Genomic DNA, 12,202 nt, shown 5'->3' with positions numbered 1-12,202 from the left:
CAGAGGGATTCATTTGTTTTCCTTATCCCCTGTCAGCCCTGTCTTCTACCATAGGAAATAAGAATTACTCAGCATTTTGCTGAAAAGCAAGGCTTCCAGATGTCACCAGGTCAGGGAATCATTGCCCAAAGCTTTGGTTTTCAGAGAGAAATCAGTCCTCCTCTAAGCTTCCTTCTTACAACTGACAAGCCCAAGCTCAAATGCAAGAAGGCATCTTGAACAGATTTACAACAATTCTGAACTGTGACACTGGGCTGATCCCCAGTGACATCCTTGTCGGGCACTGATGTGGTAACTAGCTCGAAGGGAGAAAGGAAATCAAGGATTTCCTTTTGGGTTTATTATTGAATGCTCAAAATGTTTCCTGGAGTAAACACCACTGAAGCCATCTGGTTTTTCTAAAACGAGACAAACAACAGTATTGAGCAGCCAGTGGAAAAGTACAGGTTTGCAGCAATGTTTGTCTCCTTGCCTAATGGGAAGGAGAGATGTGTAAGATGCTGAATGGCAGGACCTGGGCTGCTCTGGCCCAAATGTGGTTGTAGACTCGCATAGTAGAAATGAGAGCATTCAAGTAACTCCATGGTTAGCTGTTTGCTTTTAAGAGAAAAATTCTTTCTCCAGATGCTTAAAAATATAATTAATTGATCAAGAATTAAATGCCTAATTCAAATGATTGCTTTCAAGGCTCAAATGCAAAGTTAAAGTTAAGACTGAGAAATAAGGACTAATATCATCAGATTTGCAATACACTGTTTCTCTCTAATATTGAATAAACTGAGCACAAGACCCAGGATTTTCATTGAGTTCCAATAGATTATGTCCATGAGCCCACAACTACAGCAAAATTATAGAGGGAACAGGTTTGGGCAGCTCTATTGGATTCACACAGATTTCCTGCCAGTGCTAATCCCCAGAAGATGCTTCTCTATCCTGGATCAGGTTTTCTGGTTCCAAATTTCTTTTGTCCTTTGACCCCTGCTGACTGATCTACTTGCTCCTCATACAGCACACTATCTCTCACCACCATAGTTTTTTTGTGCAGGTTGTATTGCACATCTTGAATGTACCTTGTCTTTATCTTTAGCTCTTGGTCTTACAATTTCCTTTCAGAGTTTGAAAGTTCAGGTGTCCAAATCTACCCTAGTTGTTATTCAATACACCATCATATAATTAGCTTATTATCTATTGAACTCCTCCACTAGTTGTAAACCCCTAAGAATCATATCTTACTCATTAATTAACATTTTGTTAGTGGTCCCCACAATTCTTGCACTGAAATCACATTTAATTATGCTTTTCATTTGCTTATAAATGTACATTTTGGGGTTGCTTTTAATATTTTTTCCAATTGTGTGTTAAAAACCATTTTTAAAATTAATTTTAAAGTTTTGAGTTCCAAGGTATCTCCCTCCTTCCCCCTTCATTGAGAAGGCAAATAATTTTATAAAGATTATCCATGTGCAGTCATGAAAAATATATTTCCATATTAATCATGTTGTGAAAGAAAACACAGACAAAAATACCCCAGAAAAATAAAGTTAAAAAAAAGTTTCAATCTGTATTCAGAATTCCATCAGTCCTTTCTATGGAGATGGATAAATTTTTTCATTATAAGTCTTTCAGAATTGTTTTGGATCATTCACAATTGATCATCATGCAATATTACTATTGCTGTATACAATCCCAGAAACATTTTTTGATCCTCTACTCTGTACCTAAATTCCATACAGGGGAAGTTTTAGGGTTTTTCTCTCCAAAGTCAGACTTGATTCACTCTTATCTCTCTGGCTCTGACCGGGCTATAGTGGAATTCTCAATCCCTTCCAGAACCTGCTTCTCAGTCATATCATTTGGATATATGTGAGGGAAGACTTTTCCCTCTGTGGCACCTCCCCTAGAGTCTTTCCCTAGGCTTTGGGTCATCTTGCTCTAACCTTACAGTGACTCCTTCTTCTCCCTTGGAGGGTCCTGTGGCTTTGGATCCTAGGAAGTCCTACTCTCACCTTCGGTCCAGAGAAGAAAATCCCTGCTCTTTCTGCTTTCTAAAGATTCCTTTCTCATCCCTCCAACCTTTTACCCTTCCAGGAGCTCTCTCTGGTTCTGATCATTGGATAGACAGACTCTCCTTGCTCCAGTTCCATTCCTTGGGTTGCCTACCATTTCCTGCTTTTCAAAGCCCAGCTGTTGTGGATTAGCATCTGCACCCAGTCCTTCTAAAGGTTTCAGTGGTGGGTATCATCATCCCCATCATAACAATTTCTCCTACTAGCCAACACTAACTACCACCTTTCCCTCCTCCCTTGTTACACCTCCCCTGAAGCTTATGTACCTCACCTGAGAGAAGCTTCTAACTCTCCCTTCCCTTGTGGAATGGAGGGACTGCCAGAACCGGAGCCCAAAGGCTGATCAGGTTCTGATTACCAACTCAGCCAGTTTCCTCAGCTTGTCTTTTCTGCTCCATTTACCTGGCCCCTGCTCATAGAGTGGCTTTTCCAGAAATTGATTGCTGCTCTTCTATCACAGCAAATTCCTTTCACAAGTGGTTATAACGACAGATCATTTCCACCAACAGGGAGAGGAGACCAATTTAATATTGCTTCAGTTTTCCTGTCTCTCCCAAGAACTCGGTAATATTCTGGGTTTTGTTTTTTTGTTTTTTTTGTGGTTTTTTTTTTGGTAACTCCTAATGCTGCCTGAGTAAATGAGTCCCTGGATCACCTGAAGAAAGAATGTAAAAAGAGTCTTATTGTTTTCCAGAGACGAGAACTCAAGCTAGAACTATTGCTATGAGCTGGCCAAGGAGAATATCTTACATATTTTAGCCCAAGTCAAGAATACAATCCCAGACTCCTGACTTAGGTCTCCAGCCCGTCCCACTGGAGCTTACACCCAGAAATCTCTTATTGCCATTGAGATCAGCCAGTGGTAGATGTGACCTTCCACCTGGAGATAGTGTACCATAATGAAAACACTATTAAAACAGAAGCCCAGAAACCTGACTCCTAGCTCACCTAAGTTAGTTAGTTATTGTCCTTAGAACAATTATTCTTTGGTCTTCATTTTCCTATCTAAATATAACATTTTCTGTCATATCATCAGATATTATAAGGAACTGATGAAATAAGGTAAGTAAAAGGGATTTAAAATTTAAAGTGAAATAAGATATGTGAGGTTTGTCTTTAAGGAGTGTTCCATCTTTCACCTCCTTCTAGTGTCCACTTTCCCTATGAGCACCTCTTATGGTATAGTCTCATAAATACTTGTTTGTGATTAACCCTAAGCTTCCAGGTTAAGGTATAGCCTATCTCAAGGCTGAAGCCTATCAATTTAATAAGCTAAGAGACTGGGTGGTATAATGACTAGAGAGCTGGGTTCTAAGCCAGGGAGACCGGAGTTCAAGTTCCACTCTGACAAATACTGTCTGTGAAACCTTGCACAAGTCACTGAACCCTCAATGCTTTAGGCAAATATGGCTGTAAGTTAAAGCCGACACACACTGGAACAGGTAGTACTTCCCTGGGGAGTTCTCCATACCCATGTAATCACAGGTATAGCCAGATCCCTAATTTCTATGCATTTACAATATACAAAACACCCTGCAGGTTTTAGGTGAGTTACAGTGATGCACAGACACAGTCAATTCCCTCAAAGAACTTGTAGCTTAGATTAAATATATAGGTGATCACAATACAAGTAGAATGTGATAGGTGCATAAAAGAGGTACAAACAATTCAGAGGAGGGAGAGATCACCTCTGGTAACAGTGAAGGTTTCCTAGAAAAGATGGCATTTGAACTTGGTCTTAAAAGATAGCTAGGATTGAGTTAGACAAAGGCAAGAGGTGGGCTGAGGGGAGTACCCTGCAAATTACATCATATAAATTCATAATATAGGCCTCTAAAAATGTCATAGAAAAAAGGATGAAACTTGTAGGGTTTCCACTATTGCCGTAATGGGGAAAGAGAGCTTTATGTTAGGAACTAAGTTTCCGAGAACATTATGGAGTGCTATAGCTCCCTGCAAATACCATCCTCCTGACCTTTCTCAGGGCCTTTACTGGCTAGATTTTAAACTAGCTCCTTAGCTGCATCATTCATTCATTCAACAACCATTTGGTCTGGACACAAATATAGCATGATTATATGGTAACTGTAATGCCAAATGAAGAATAAAAGCACAAGAGAGAAAGTATTACATAATTCCCTCAGCTCTTCTCCTTTATTTCTATAACTCTTCCTTCTGTCTCCTTTGTCTATTCTCCATGTTCTTTTGGACAACTAAAAGGGCTCTTCACTTGGCTCTCTTCTCTCCTGATGCTTTCTCTATTGATAGATAATTTCCAATTTCCTTGTGTCTGTTTCTGTCTGTCTTTCTCTTCTCTGTCTTTCTCTCTGTTTATCTCTGTCCCTTTGTCTCTCTCTCTCTGTATGTCTCTGCTTGACTCTCTCTCTGACTGTCTCTTCTCAGTCTTTTTATCTCTCTCTCTGTCTCTGTATCTCTGTCTGATTCTGGCTCTGTATCTGTCTGTCTCTGTGTGTCTCTGACTGTCTCTATTTCTATTTGTGTGTCTCTCTCTGTTTCTATCTCTCTGTCTTTGTGTCTCTTTGTCTCTTTCTCTGTGTCTATCTGTCTCTCTGTCTCTGTCTGTCTCTGTGTCTCTTTCTTTATCTCTATCTCTGCTTCTTTCTTTTTCTTTCTCTATCTGTTGTCTATCTCTCTCTCTTTCTCCTCTTCAGTTCCAGATTCAAATCCAGTTGCCTACAGAACTCTTTCACCTGATGCCATAGCAGATAGATACAAACCAGCCTTCTCTAGTTATTACTTGAGTCGCAAATTATTTAAGCTCTGTTTGTCCCGATTTCTCCAAATCTAAAATAGGAATAATAGCAGCATCTATCCTGCAGGGTTCTTGGAGGATCAAATGAAATAAGATTTGTAGACGAGCCTAGCACATAGTAGGCACCCTAGAAATGCTCATTTCCTCCTTCCCCTCCTCCCACCTGAGGGTCCCACCAGCACCTTGAGCTCACCATGTCCAAAACTGAACACTTGCTATTTTCCTCCAAAGCCCTGCTCCTTCTTCAGACATCACTGTTTCAGTCAGCGGCAGTACCATTCATTCCGACTTCCCCTGTTTGAAACATTAGCATTATCTTTGATCCTTCCCTTTCCTTTACCTCCCACATCTAATCAGCCGCCAAGACTTATTGCTTCTGTCTCTGCAAAATCTATTTGTCCCTTCCTGTTTCCACTTCCATCACCTCAACGAAGGCCTTCATTACCACCTGCCGAGGCTATCATAATAGCTTCCTGAACAATCTCCCTGCCCCTTCTCTGTTCCCAGTTCTTAACCTCCTTCATTTCACTCCCAGACTAATCTTCCTTATGAATGAATATAGTCTCCTCTGCCCAAAACACTTCAGTGGTTTTCCATCGCCTACTGCATAAAGTTCAAACTCACTGCCTTGCATTCAAAGCCCTTTGAAATCTAGTGTCATTCTGCCTTTGCAGCCTAATCTCATTTTTCTCCCCTCCATGCTCTATTCAAACTGGAATAGTCACTCTCCCTTGAATATACGAGGCTTTCCCACCTACATACCTTTGCTCAAGCTCTTCCCTATAACTAGAATGCACTTTGCCTAATGAATTCCTACTCATTGTTTAAAGCCCAGATAAAGTGATACTTCTGGTGAACTCAGCTGATTTCTCAGTTTTTCCTCACTTGCATTTCACATACCATTTTGTCCCTCTCCTATGTAACTATTACTGTATTTTTAAAATATTCTTCAAGTTTTCTTTTGGAAGAAATATATTTTATTGATAATATAATTCTTCACATAACAGCCATTTCCCATTCATTTCTTCAGACTGAGCTTTCCCTGATGATAAAGAAAAATCATTTCAAACCACTCAATACAAAAAGCACATCTATAATAATGTACACAAAATTCTATCCCAGAAGTAAGTCTCTACCTCACTGCTGTGAGGTTAGGAAATATTTTTCATTATCTCTTCTCCAAGACCTTCATAGATCACAGGGTCATGGATGCATTGGTTTTTATATTGCATCTTGTCCAACTTTCTTTAGTGATCTGTTAGTTTCCATTATATTTTTTCTTGGTTTTGTTTACTTCTCTGTATCAATTCTAATAACCTCATATTTCTCTGATTTTCTAATGTTCAGCACTTCTTACCACCAGACAATCAAATTAACATTTATTAAGCACCAGCTATGTTCCAGACACATGTGTTAAACACTGAAAATACAAAGAAAAGCAAAAACAGGGCTACTGTCCTTAAAGAGGAGACGAAATACAAATAACCAGATAAATATAAAATATCTACAATGTCAAAAAAAAAAGTAACCTCAGAGAAAACCTCATTTTCTTTAGGAAAAGGATCTCCTGCAGAAGGTGGGATGTGAACTGAGACTTGAAGAAAGCCAGGGAAGCCAAATGGTGAAGGTAAGAAGGCATTGTAGGCACAGGGGACAACCAGTGAAAAGAGATGGAGCCCAAATTTGGAGTGTTATGGGAGAGTAAGAGCAAAAAAGCTAGAGAGTATAACTGGATCATCTAGGATATGGAGGGAAATATACTTTAAGAAGACTAAAAAGGTAGGAAGAGGTCAAGTTATAAAGGTTTTAAGAACCAAACTGAGGATTTTGTATTTGATCCTAGAGGTAATAGGAAGCAATTGGGGTTTATTGAATAGAAAAGGTCATGTATTCAGACTTGCTTTTTAGAAAAGTTATATTGGCAGTTGAATGGAGGATGAATGAAAACAGGGAAAGAATTTAAGCAGAGAGATCAACAAGATCAGCAATATCTAGACTTCAGGGTGGCAGCTGTCTGAGTGGGAAGAAGGGAACATAGATGAGATTCTCTGAAAGTAGAAATGAGGAGGCTTAGAGAGAATTACCTTCCTATAGTGAGACTCAGGTGAGATTATGGAACAAATTATTAGTGAATTCAATTAGCCTGATTTCATTACCTTTTCCAACTCTATTCATTCAAATAGGAGCAAATGTGCTAGGTGGTAGATGGTGAGACTAATTCAAGGCTGGAGATTAGCAAGGCAAGACTGGTAGTAAATTAAGAGGGCAACGAATTTTGGGATAGAGAATATGGAGCAAAAGTGTCGAACATGAAATCCACTGGAAAAATGCCAAGTGCAGGCCAGATAAAATTAAAATGTAATTGAGAAATATTTAACAAATATATAAAAATTAAACAACAGATAGTATTACATTTTAAAATTAAGTCAATTATGTGGATTCTTGGGTGTACAGTTTAGTGGTGCTTGTTTCTACTTGAGCTTGACACCACAGGTATAAGGTTGGAATGAGCTACCAAGTAATTAAGATGGGCACACCAGGAGAGGAAGCCATTTCTAGGGGTGACAGCCTGGCAAAGAACCTAGGAATGGAGAAATTGTTGGTCAACAAGGAGGAAGAACAAGCTTAGTGGTCATAAAACAGAAGGAAAGAGAGAGTAATAAAACATGGTGATTCAGACTTTAGGATGAAGTTTAGAATGAGGGATGGAGTTGGGACCAAAAGAAAGCTTATAAAAGCCAGGCACTGAACTCACTGAAGAAGGAAGGGTAATGTCCTGAACAATACTATTCCATTACATTACATTGGCATTTTCTTTAGCCATTCTCTATTCTCACTATAGGGGCAGCTAGGTTGTGCAGTGAACAGACTGCCAAGCCTAGAGTCAAGAAAACTCATCTTCCTGAGTTCAAATCTGCCTTAGACACCTACCAGCTCTGTGACCCTGGCAAGACATTTAACTCAGTTTCCTCTTTCGTTAAATGAGCTGGAAAAGGCAATGCCAAGAACACCCCAAATGGGATCATGACTGAAAACCGACTGGACACTAGCACATTCTCACCCAATTGTTCTTTTTTATAATTATTATGTATGTCTCACATCCCTTTACTAGACTCCATGAGAATAGAGAACTTGTCCCAGATCATCTTAGTATGTCCTCCAATACCTAGAAGGGTGCTCTATACTCAAAAGATATTTAATCATTATTTGTTGGATTTAATTTAATTGAATCCAAGGCCCAAGGAAGGAAAAGTAATTTCCAACTGAACAGATTAGGGAAGGTTTCCTGCAGGTGTTGCTACCTGATACCTAACTGGGACTGGTAGGGTGAGTAGGATTTCAAACAGCAGAGATTAGGAAAGAACTTTAAGCACAAGTAATGAATGGCATAAGCAAAGGTACAGAGAAGTGAAATAATAAGAACTCCGCTTTGGCAATAGTATAATGGACATAGGGAAGAAAATAAAGTAAGATAAGGCTGAAAATTTAGAAGCTGGAAGATTTGGGGGGCCTTTGATTATCAAGCTAAAGAATTTGGATTTTATTTGGTAAACAAGAAAGCCACCAAAGAAGTGTTTGGTAAACAAAAATGAGACGTCAATGGAGAGCACAAATGTAATTCTATCAGAAGCATCCATGAAGACTAACCTTGCCTTGGGGGGAAGAATGCTTTGGCCAGGAAGGGAGATTAGAGTTGTTGAATAGACCAGTTTATAGGATCATAGCTTTAGAAACCTAAAAGAGCTCTTAGAAGTCATCTTGCCCAAGAGCTTCATTTTGTCCCGGACACTGAGGCCCCAGATAAAAAATGGTCAGGGTCCAGAGCTACGCTGCAAACGCATGTCCTCTGCTAAATCCAGTTAAAGACTTGAAAAAGGCTGCAATCCCACAAGGGCATTTCAAGATCCCCCAGTCACTTGGCCCTTTTCTGCATTTCCACATAGTTGGTAAAGGAAATACTAAGTCTAAATTGAAGGATTTCCCAACAGCTGCTCCGGCTTTGACATTTCCACAGCAGCAGTACACACTCAGCAATTTCAGATACTTCCAAAGAATTTACTCTTTTGTTGAATCAGGTAAAAGGAGAAATCTTACTCCCAATATCATAGCTTTAAAGCTGAAGGTCACCTTAGAGGTCATCTGACCCAACCCTCTCATTTTACAGATGAACTTTAGTACAGAAAATTTAAATAATTTGTCCATAGATCACAAATAGCAAAATCAGGATTTGAAACCAGGTCCTTTCAACTTCAAATCCAATACTCTTTCCACTACATCAAAGCTTCTTAAACTTTTACTGATAATAAAACATAATTTGTGACCTCCCACTTTCAGTTACATGACCCCATGTTGGGTTATGACCCAAAGTTTAAAAAGTTTTGGTGTAGTGGAATGGATCCAATCAGTTCTGGAAGTATAGTTATGGATCAGAATCAACCCAGCAGATCAAGCATTGAGAAAATCTAAAGGTTTACAATGAAAATCAGCATTTCAGTCACAGTGCCTTTCTAAGTAGTCTGGTGAATCAAGGATGACCCAGAATTTAGCCAGACCTTGATGGGTTAGCTCTTATTTCCTTACTTCCTTGTGCTTTCTTTTATTTGCAGACTCCTATTCCTGGCTTCTAAAGGAGAAAAGAAGAATACTTTTGTTGGAAAAGCAAGAAAAGAAAATTAGGTACAAAGTAGCTTGGAGAGATCTGGAGTAAGGATATAAGTCTTGTTATGCCACAGTTCTCTTTTATTGTCCTGACTCAGTTTCCCTAATCTGCTCAATCCTGCAAAACCTCCCCTCCCTCTTTATCAGAATATTTGATACGGATAAAAGTTCTTATATTTTAGAATATCAGAATACCTCTCCCCATCTCCAAGGTGCCTCCCCCTATTATGTCATCCCTGTCTTCAGTGGCTCACCACACCCTGTCAGAGTCCTGTTCCTGCTCTCAGCACCCTGACTCTGCCCCTGCCTTAGTCTACCCCCTGAGTCTGAGCCAGGTGTATATTTGTCATTGAGAACTCTCATTGTTTGCTGGATTCTTAGAGAGATTAGTCTCATTCAGCTCTGGGACTAAACCATGGATCCATTTGGTCCCAGTAAATCTCTCCCTTTTAAATAAATTATTAAATATTCTCTAATCTCTGTTTTGACTCAGTTTCTCCAGCATTACAGCCTGAGATTGTCTTTGAGGAGGGAAAGTTGGAAATAATTTTTTTAAAAATTGAAAGAGAATAATCTCCAACTCTCAATACTGAAGGACATTCTATTTCTAAGTTAAAAGAGAAGGAAAAGAATAATTAAGAATATAAAAGCATTAAGGAGAATTAAGAATGATTAAGGAAGATTAATAGATAAAACCTGAAAAGATTCAAGAAGGATATACAAAAAGATAGCTGATAATTTAAAAGGAAAAAAGGTAAGATAAATAAGAAAAAGTAAATGAAACATTCAAAAAGTAAAACAAATTTCAATAGACTTGGGATGAAAAATTGCATCTATCTCCAGAGAGAGAACTATGAACACTGAATATGGATTAAAGAATAGTGTTTTCACCTATTTGTTTGTTTATTTGCTTGTTTTCTTTCTTGTGTTTTTCCCCCTTTTGGTCTGATTTTTCTTGCACAAAATGACAAATATGGAAATATGTTTAAAAGAATTGCACATTTTTAACTCATATCCGATTGTTTGCTGTCTTGGGGAATGAGGGAAATAAAAGAGTAAAATTGGTGAGGTAGGGCAAATAGATAAAACAGAAGGTTGGTTCAGAGCTGATGGGAAGGTAGGTATGGTTGTTTAATTGTTGAGACTAAAGAAAGAAAGTTGATTGGGGTTGTCAAGTTATTAAGAGGTGATAATTGGTTTAAAGTTTGTTTTCTTTTGTTTTGTATTCTAGGTGCTTAGATGTAAATACTAACAAGTAGTTCAAAAAAACAAAGCTAAAAACCTCAATTATGGAAAATGGGAGAAATTATGAAGTGATTTATATTCAGTATTCTGTTCTTTATATTTCTGCCACAATAAAATAACTATTACTTGTGTTATACTTCCTCCAGGAGAAGTGAAGTGACTTTAAGATTGTCTCTTCAAACTCTAGGCTGTTAAAGACAATGAGAATAAAGCTAAAGGAAATAGAAGTGACACTGCAATGAGGAAAAAAAGGAATCTGAAGTGAAGAAGAGACTTGAATTTATCAGGATTTTAGAGAGTAAAAAAAAATCTGTCAAGTTGGCAACAACAGTAGAGAAGTCCACTGTCTTCCCTGGAGAAATGTATATTTGACATAACAAAGACCCTCTCAAGACTTATTAAAATGAATAACAACTACCACCTTTAGTAATTCACATAAATGCAAATAACATTGCCAGAAGGAATATAAAAATTATTTCCAATAACTATGAAAAACTGGATATGAAACTGAAGATAGAGATATAACTATGTTTTCCTCACTGTTGTCCACTGTTGACAAGACATAAGAGAGAGAGAGAAATTAATTTGAAAAATGAACAGTTTACTAAGGAAGCAATTTCTTGAAAAGAAGATTTGAGTAAATGACTATTAGATTACCCAGTAATCTAATGTTTGATTAAACCAAAAGACTCAATCAATTTTGGGGGAACAAGAATTCACTATTTAACAAAAATTGCTGGAATTACTGAAAAGCAATTTGGCAGAAATTAGATATACACCAATATCTTACCCCATATACCAAGATAAGGTCAAAATTGACACATGATGTAGACATAAAAAGTGATATTATAAGCAAATTAGGTAAGCAGGGAAAATTTTAAATGTCAGATTGACGTATAAACCGTAATCAAACAAGAGGTAGAGAGGATTATGGCAGGTAAAATGAATAATTTTAATTATATTAAATAAAAACTTTTGCATAAGCAAAATCAATTCAGCCAATGTTAAAAGGAAAGCAGGAAGGTGGAAAAAGGTTTATAGTAAATTTCTCTGATAAAACCTCATTTCTCAAATATGTAGCAAATTGGTTAAAATTTATAAGAATTAAAATTATTCCCCAACTAATAAAGGATGAAGGATATGAACAGGCAGTTTTCATGTGAAGAAATCAAAGCTATAGATTTTAGAAAAGCCTAAAAAGACTTATTTGAATTGATATTGAGTGAAGTGAGCAGAACCAAAAGAACATTGTACATAATAACAAAGAATTATATGATGATCAACTGTGATGGTCTTGTCTCTTCTCAACAATGTGGTAAGTCAAGGCAATTTCAATAGACTTGGGATGAAAAATTGCATCCATGCCCAGAGAGAGAACTATGAATATTGAATATGGATCAAAGAATAGAGTTTTCACCTATTTGCTTGTTTTCTTTCTTATGTTTTTCCCCCTTTTGGT

General features: G+C 37.8%; 1 long non-coding RNA gene across 1 annotated transcript; it reads left to right on the top strand.

Moving 5' to 3' along the window:
- Positions 1-3,032: 3,032 nt before the first annotated feature.
- Positions 3,033-9,933, top strand: LOC141553243 (uncharacterized). Its single transcript, XR_012485343.1, has 3 exons — positions 3,033-3,128; positions 6,395-6,466; positions 9,447-9,933. It is a non-coding gene; the product is annotated as an uncharacterized LOC141553243 (long non-coding RNA).
- Positions 9,934-12,202: the final 2,269 nt, after the last annotated feature.

This window comes from Sminthopsis crassicaudata, chromosome 2 (assembly GCF_048593235.1).
Source record: "Sminthopsis crassicaudata isolate SCR6 chromosome 2, ASM4859323v1, whole genome shotgun sequence".
Lineage (NCBI taxonomy): Eukaryota > Metazoa > Chordata > Mammalia > Dasyuromorphia > Dasyuridae > Sminthopsis > Sminthopsis crassicaudata.
The sequence above is the reverse complement of the archived record's forward strand: the minus strand, read 5'-3'. Positions and strand labels throughout refer to the sequence as shown.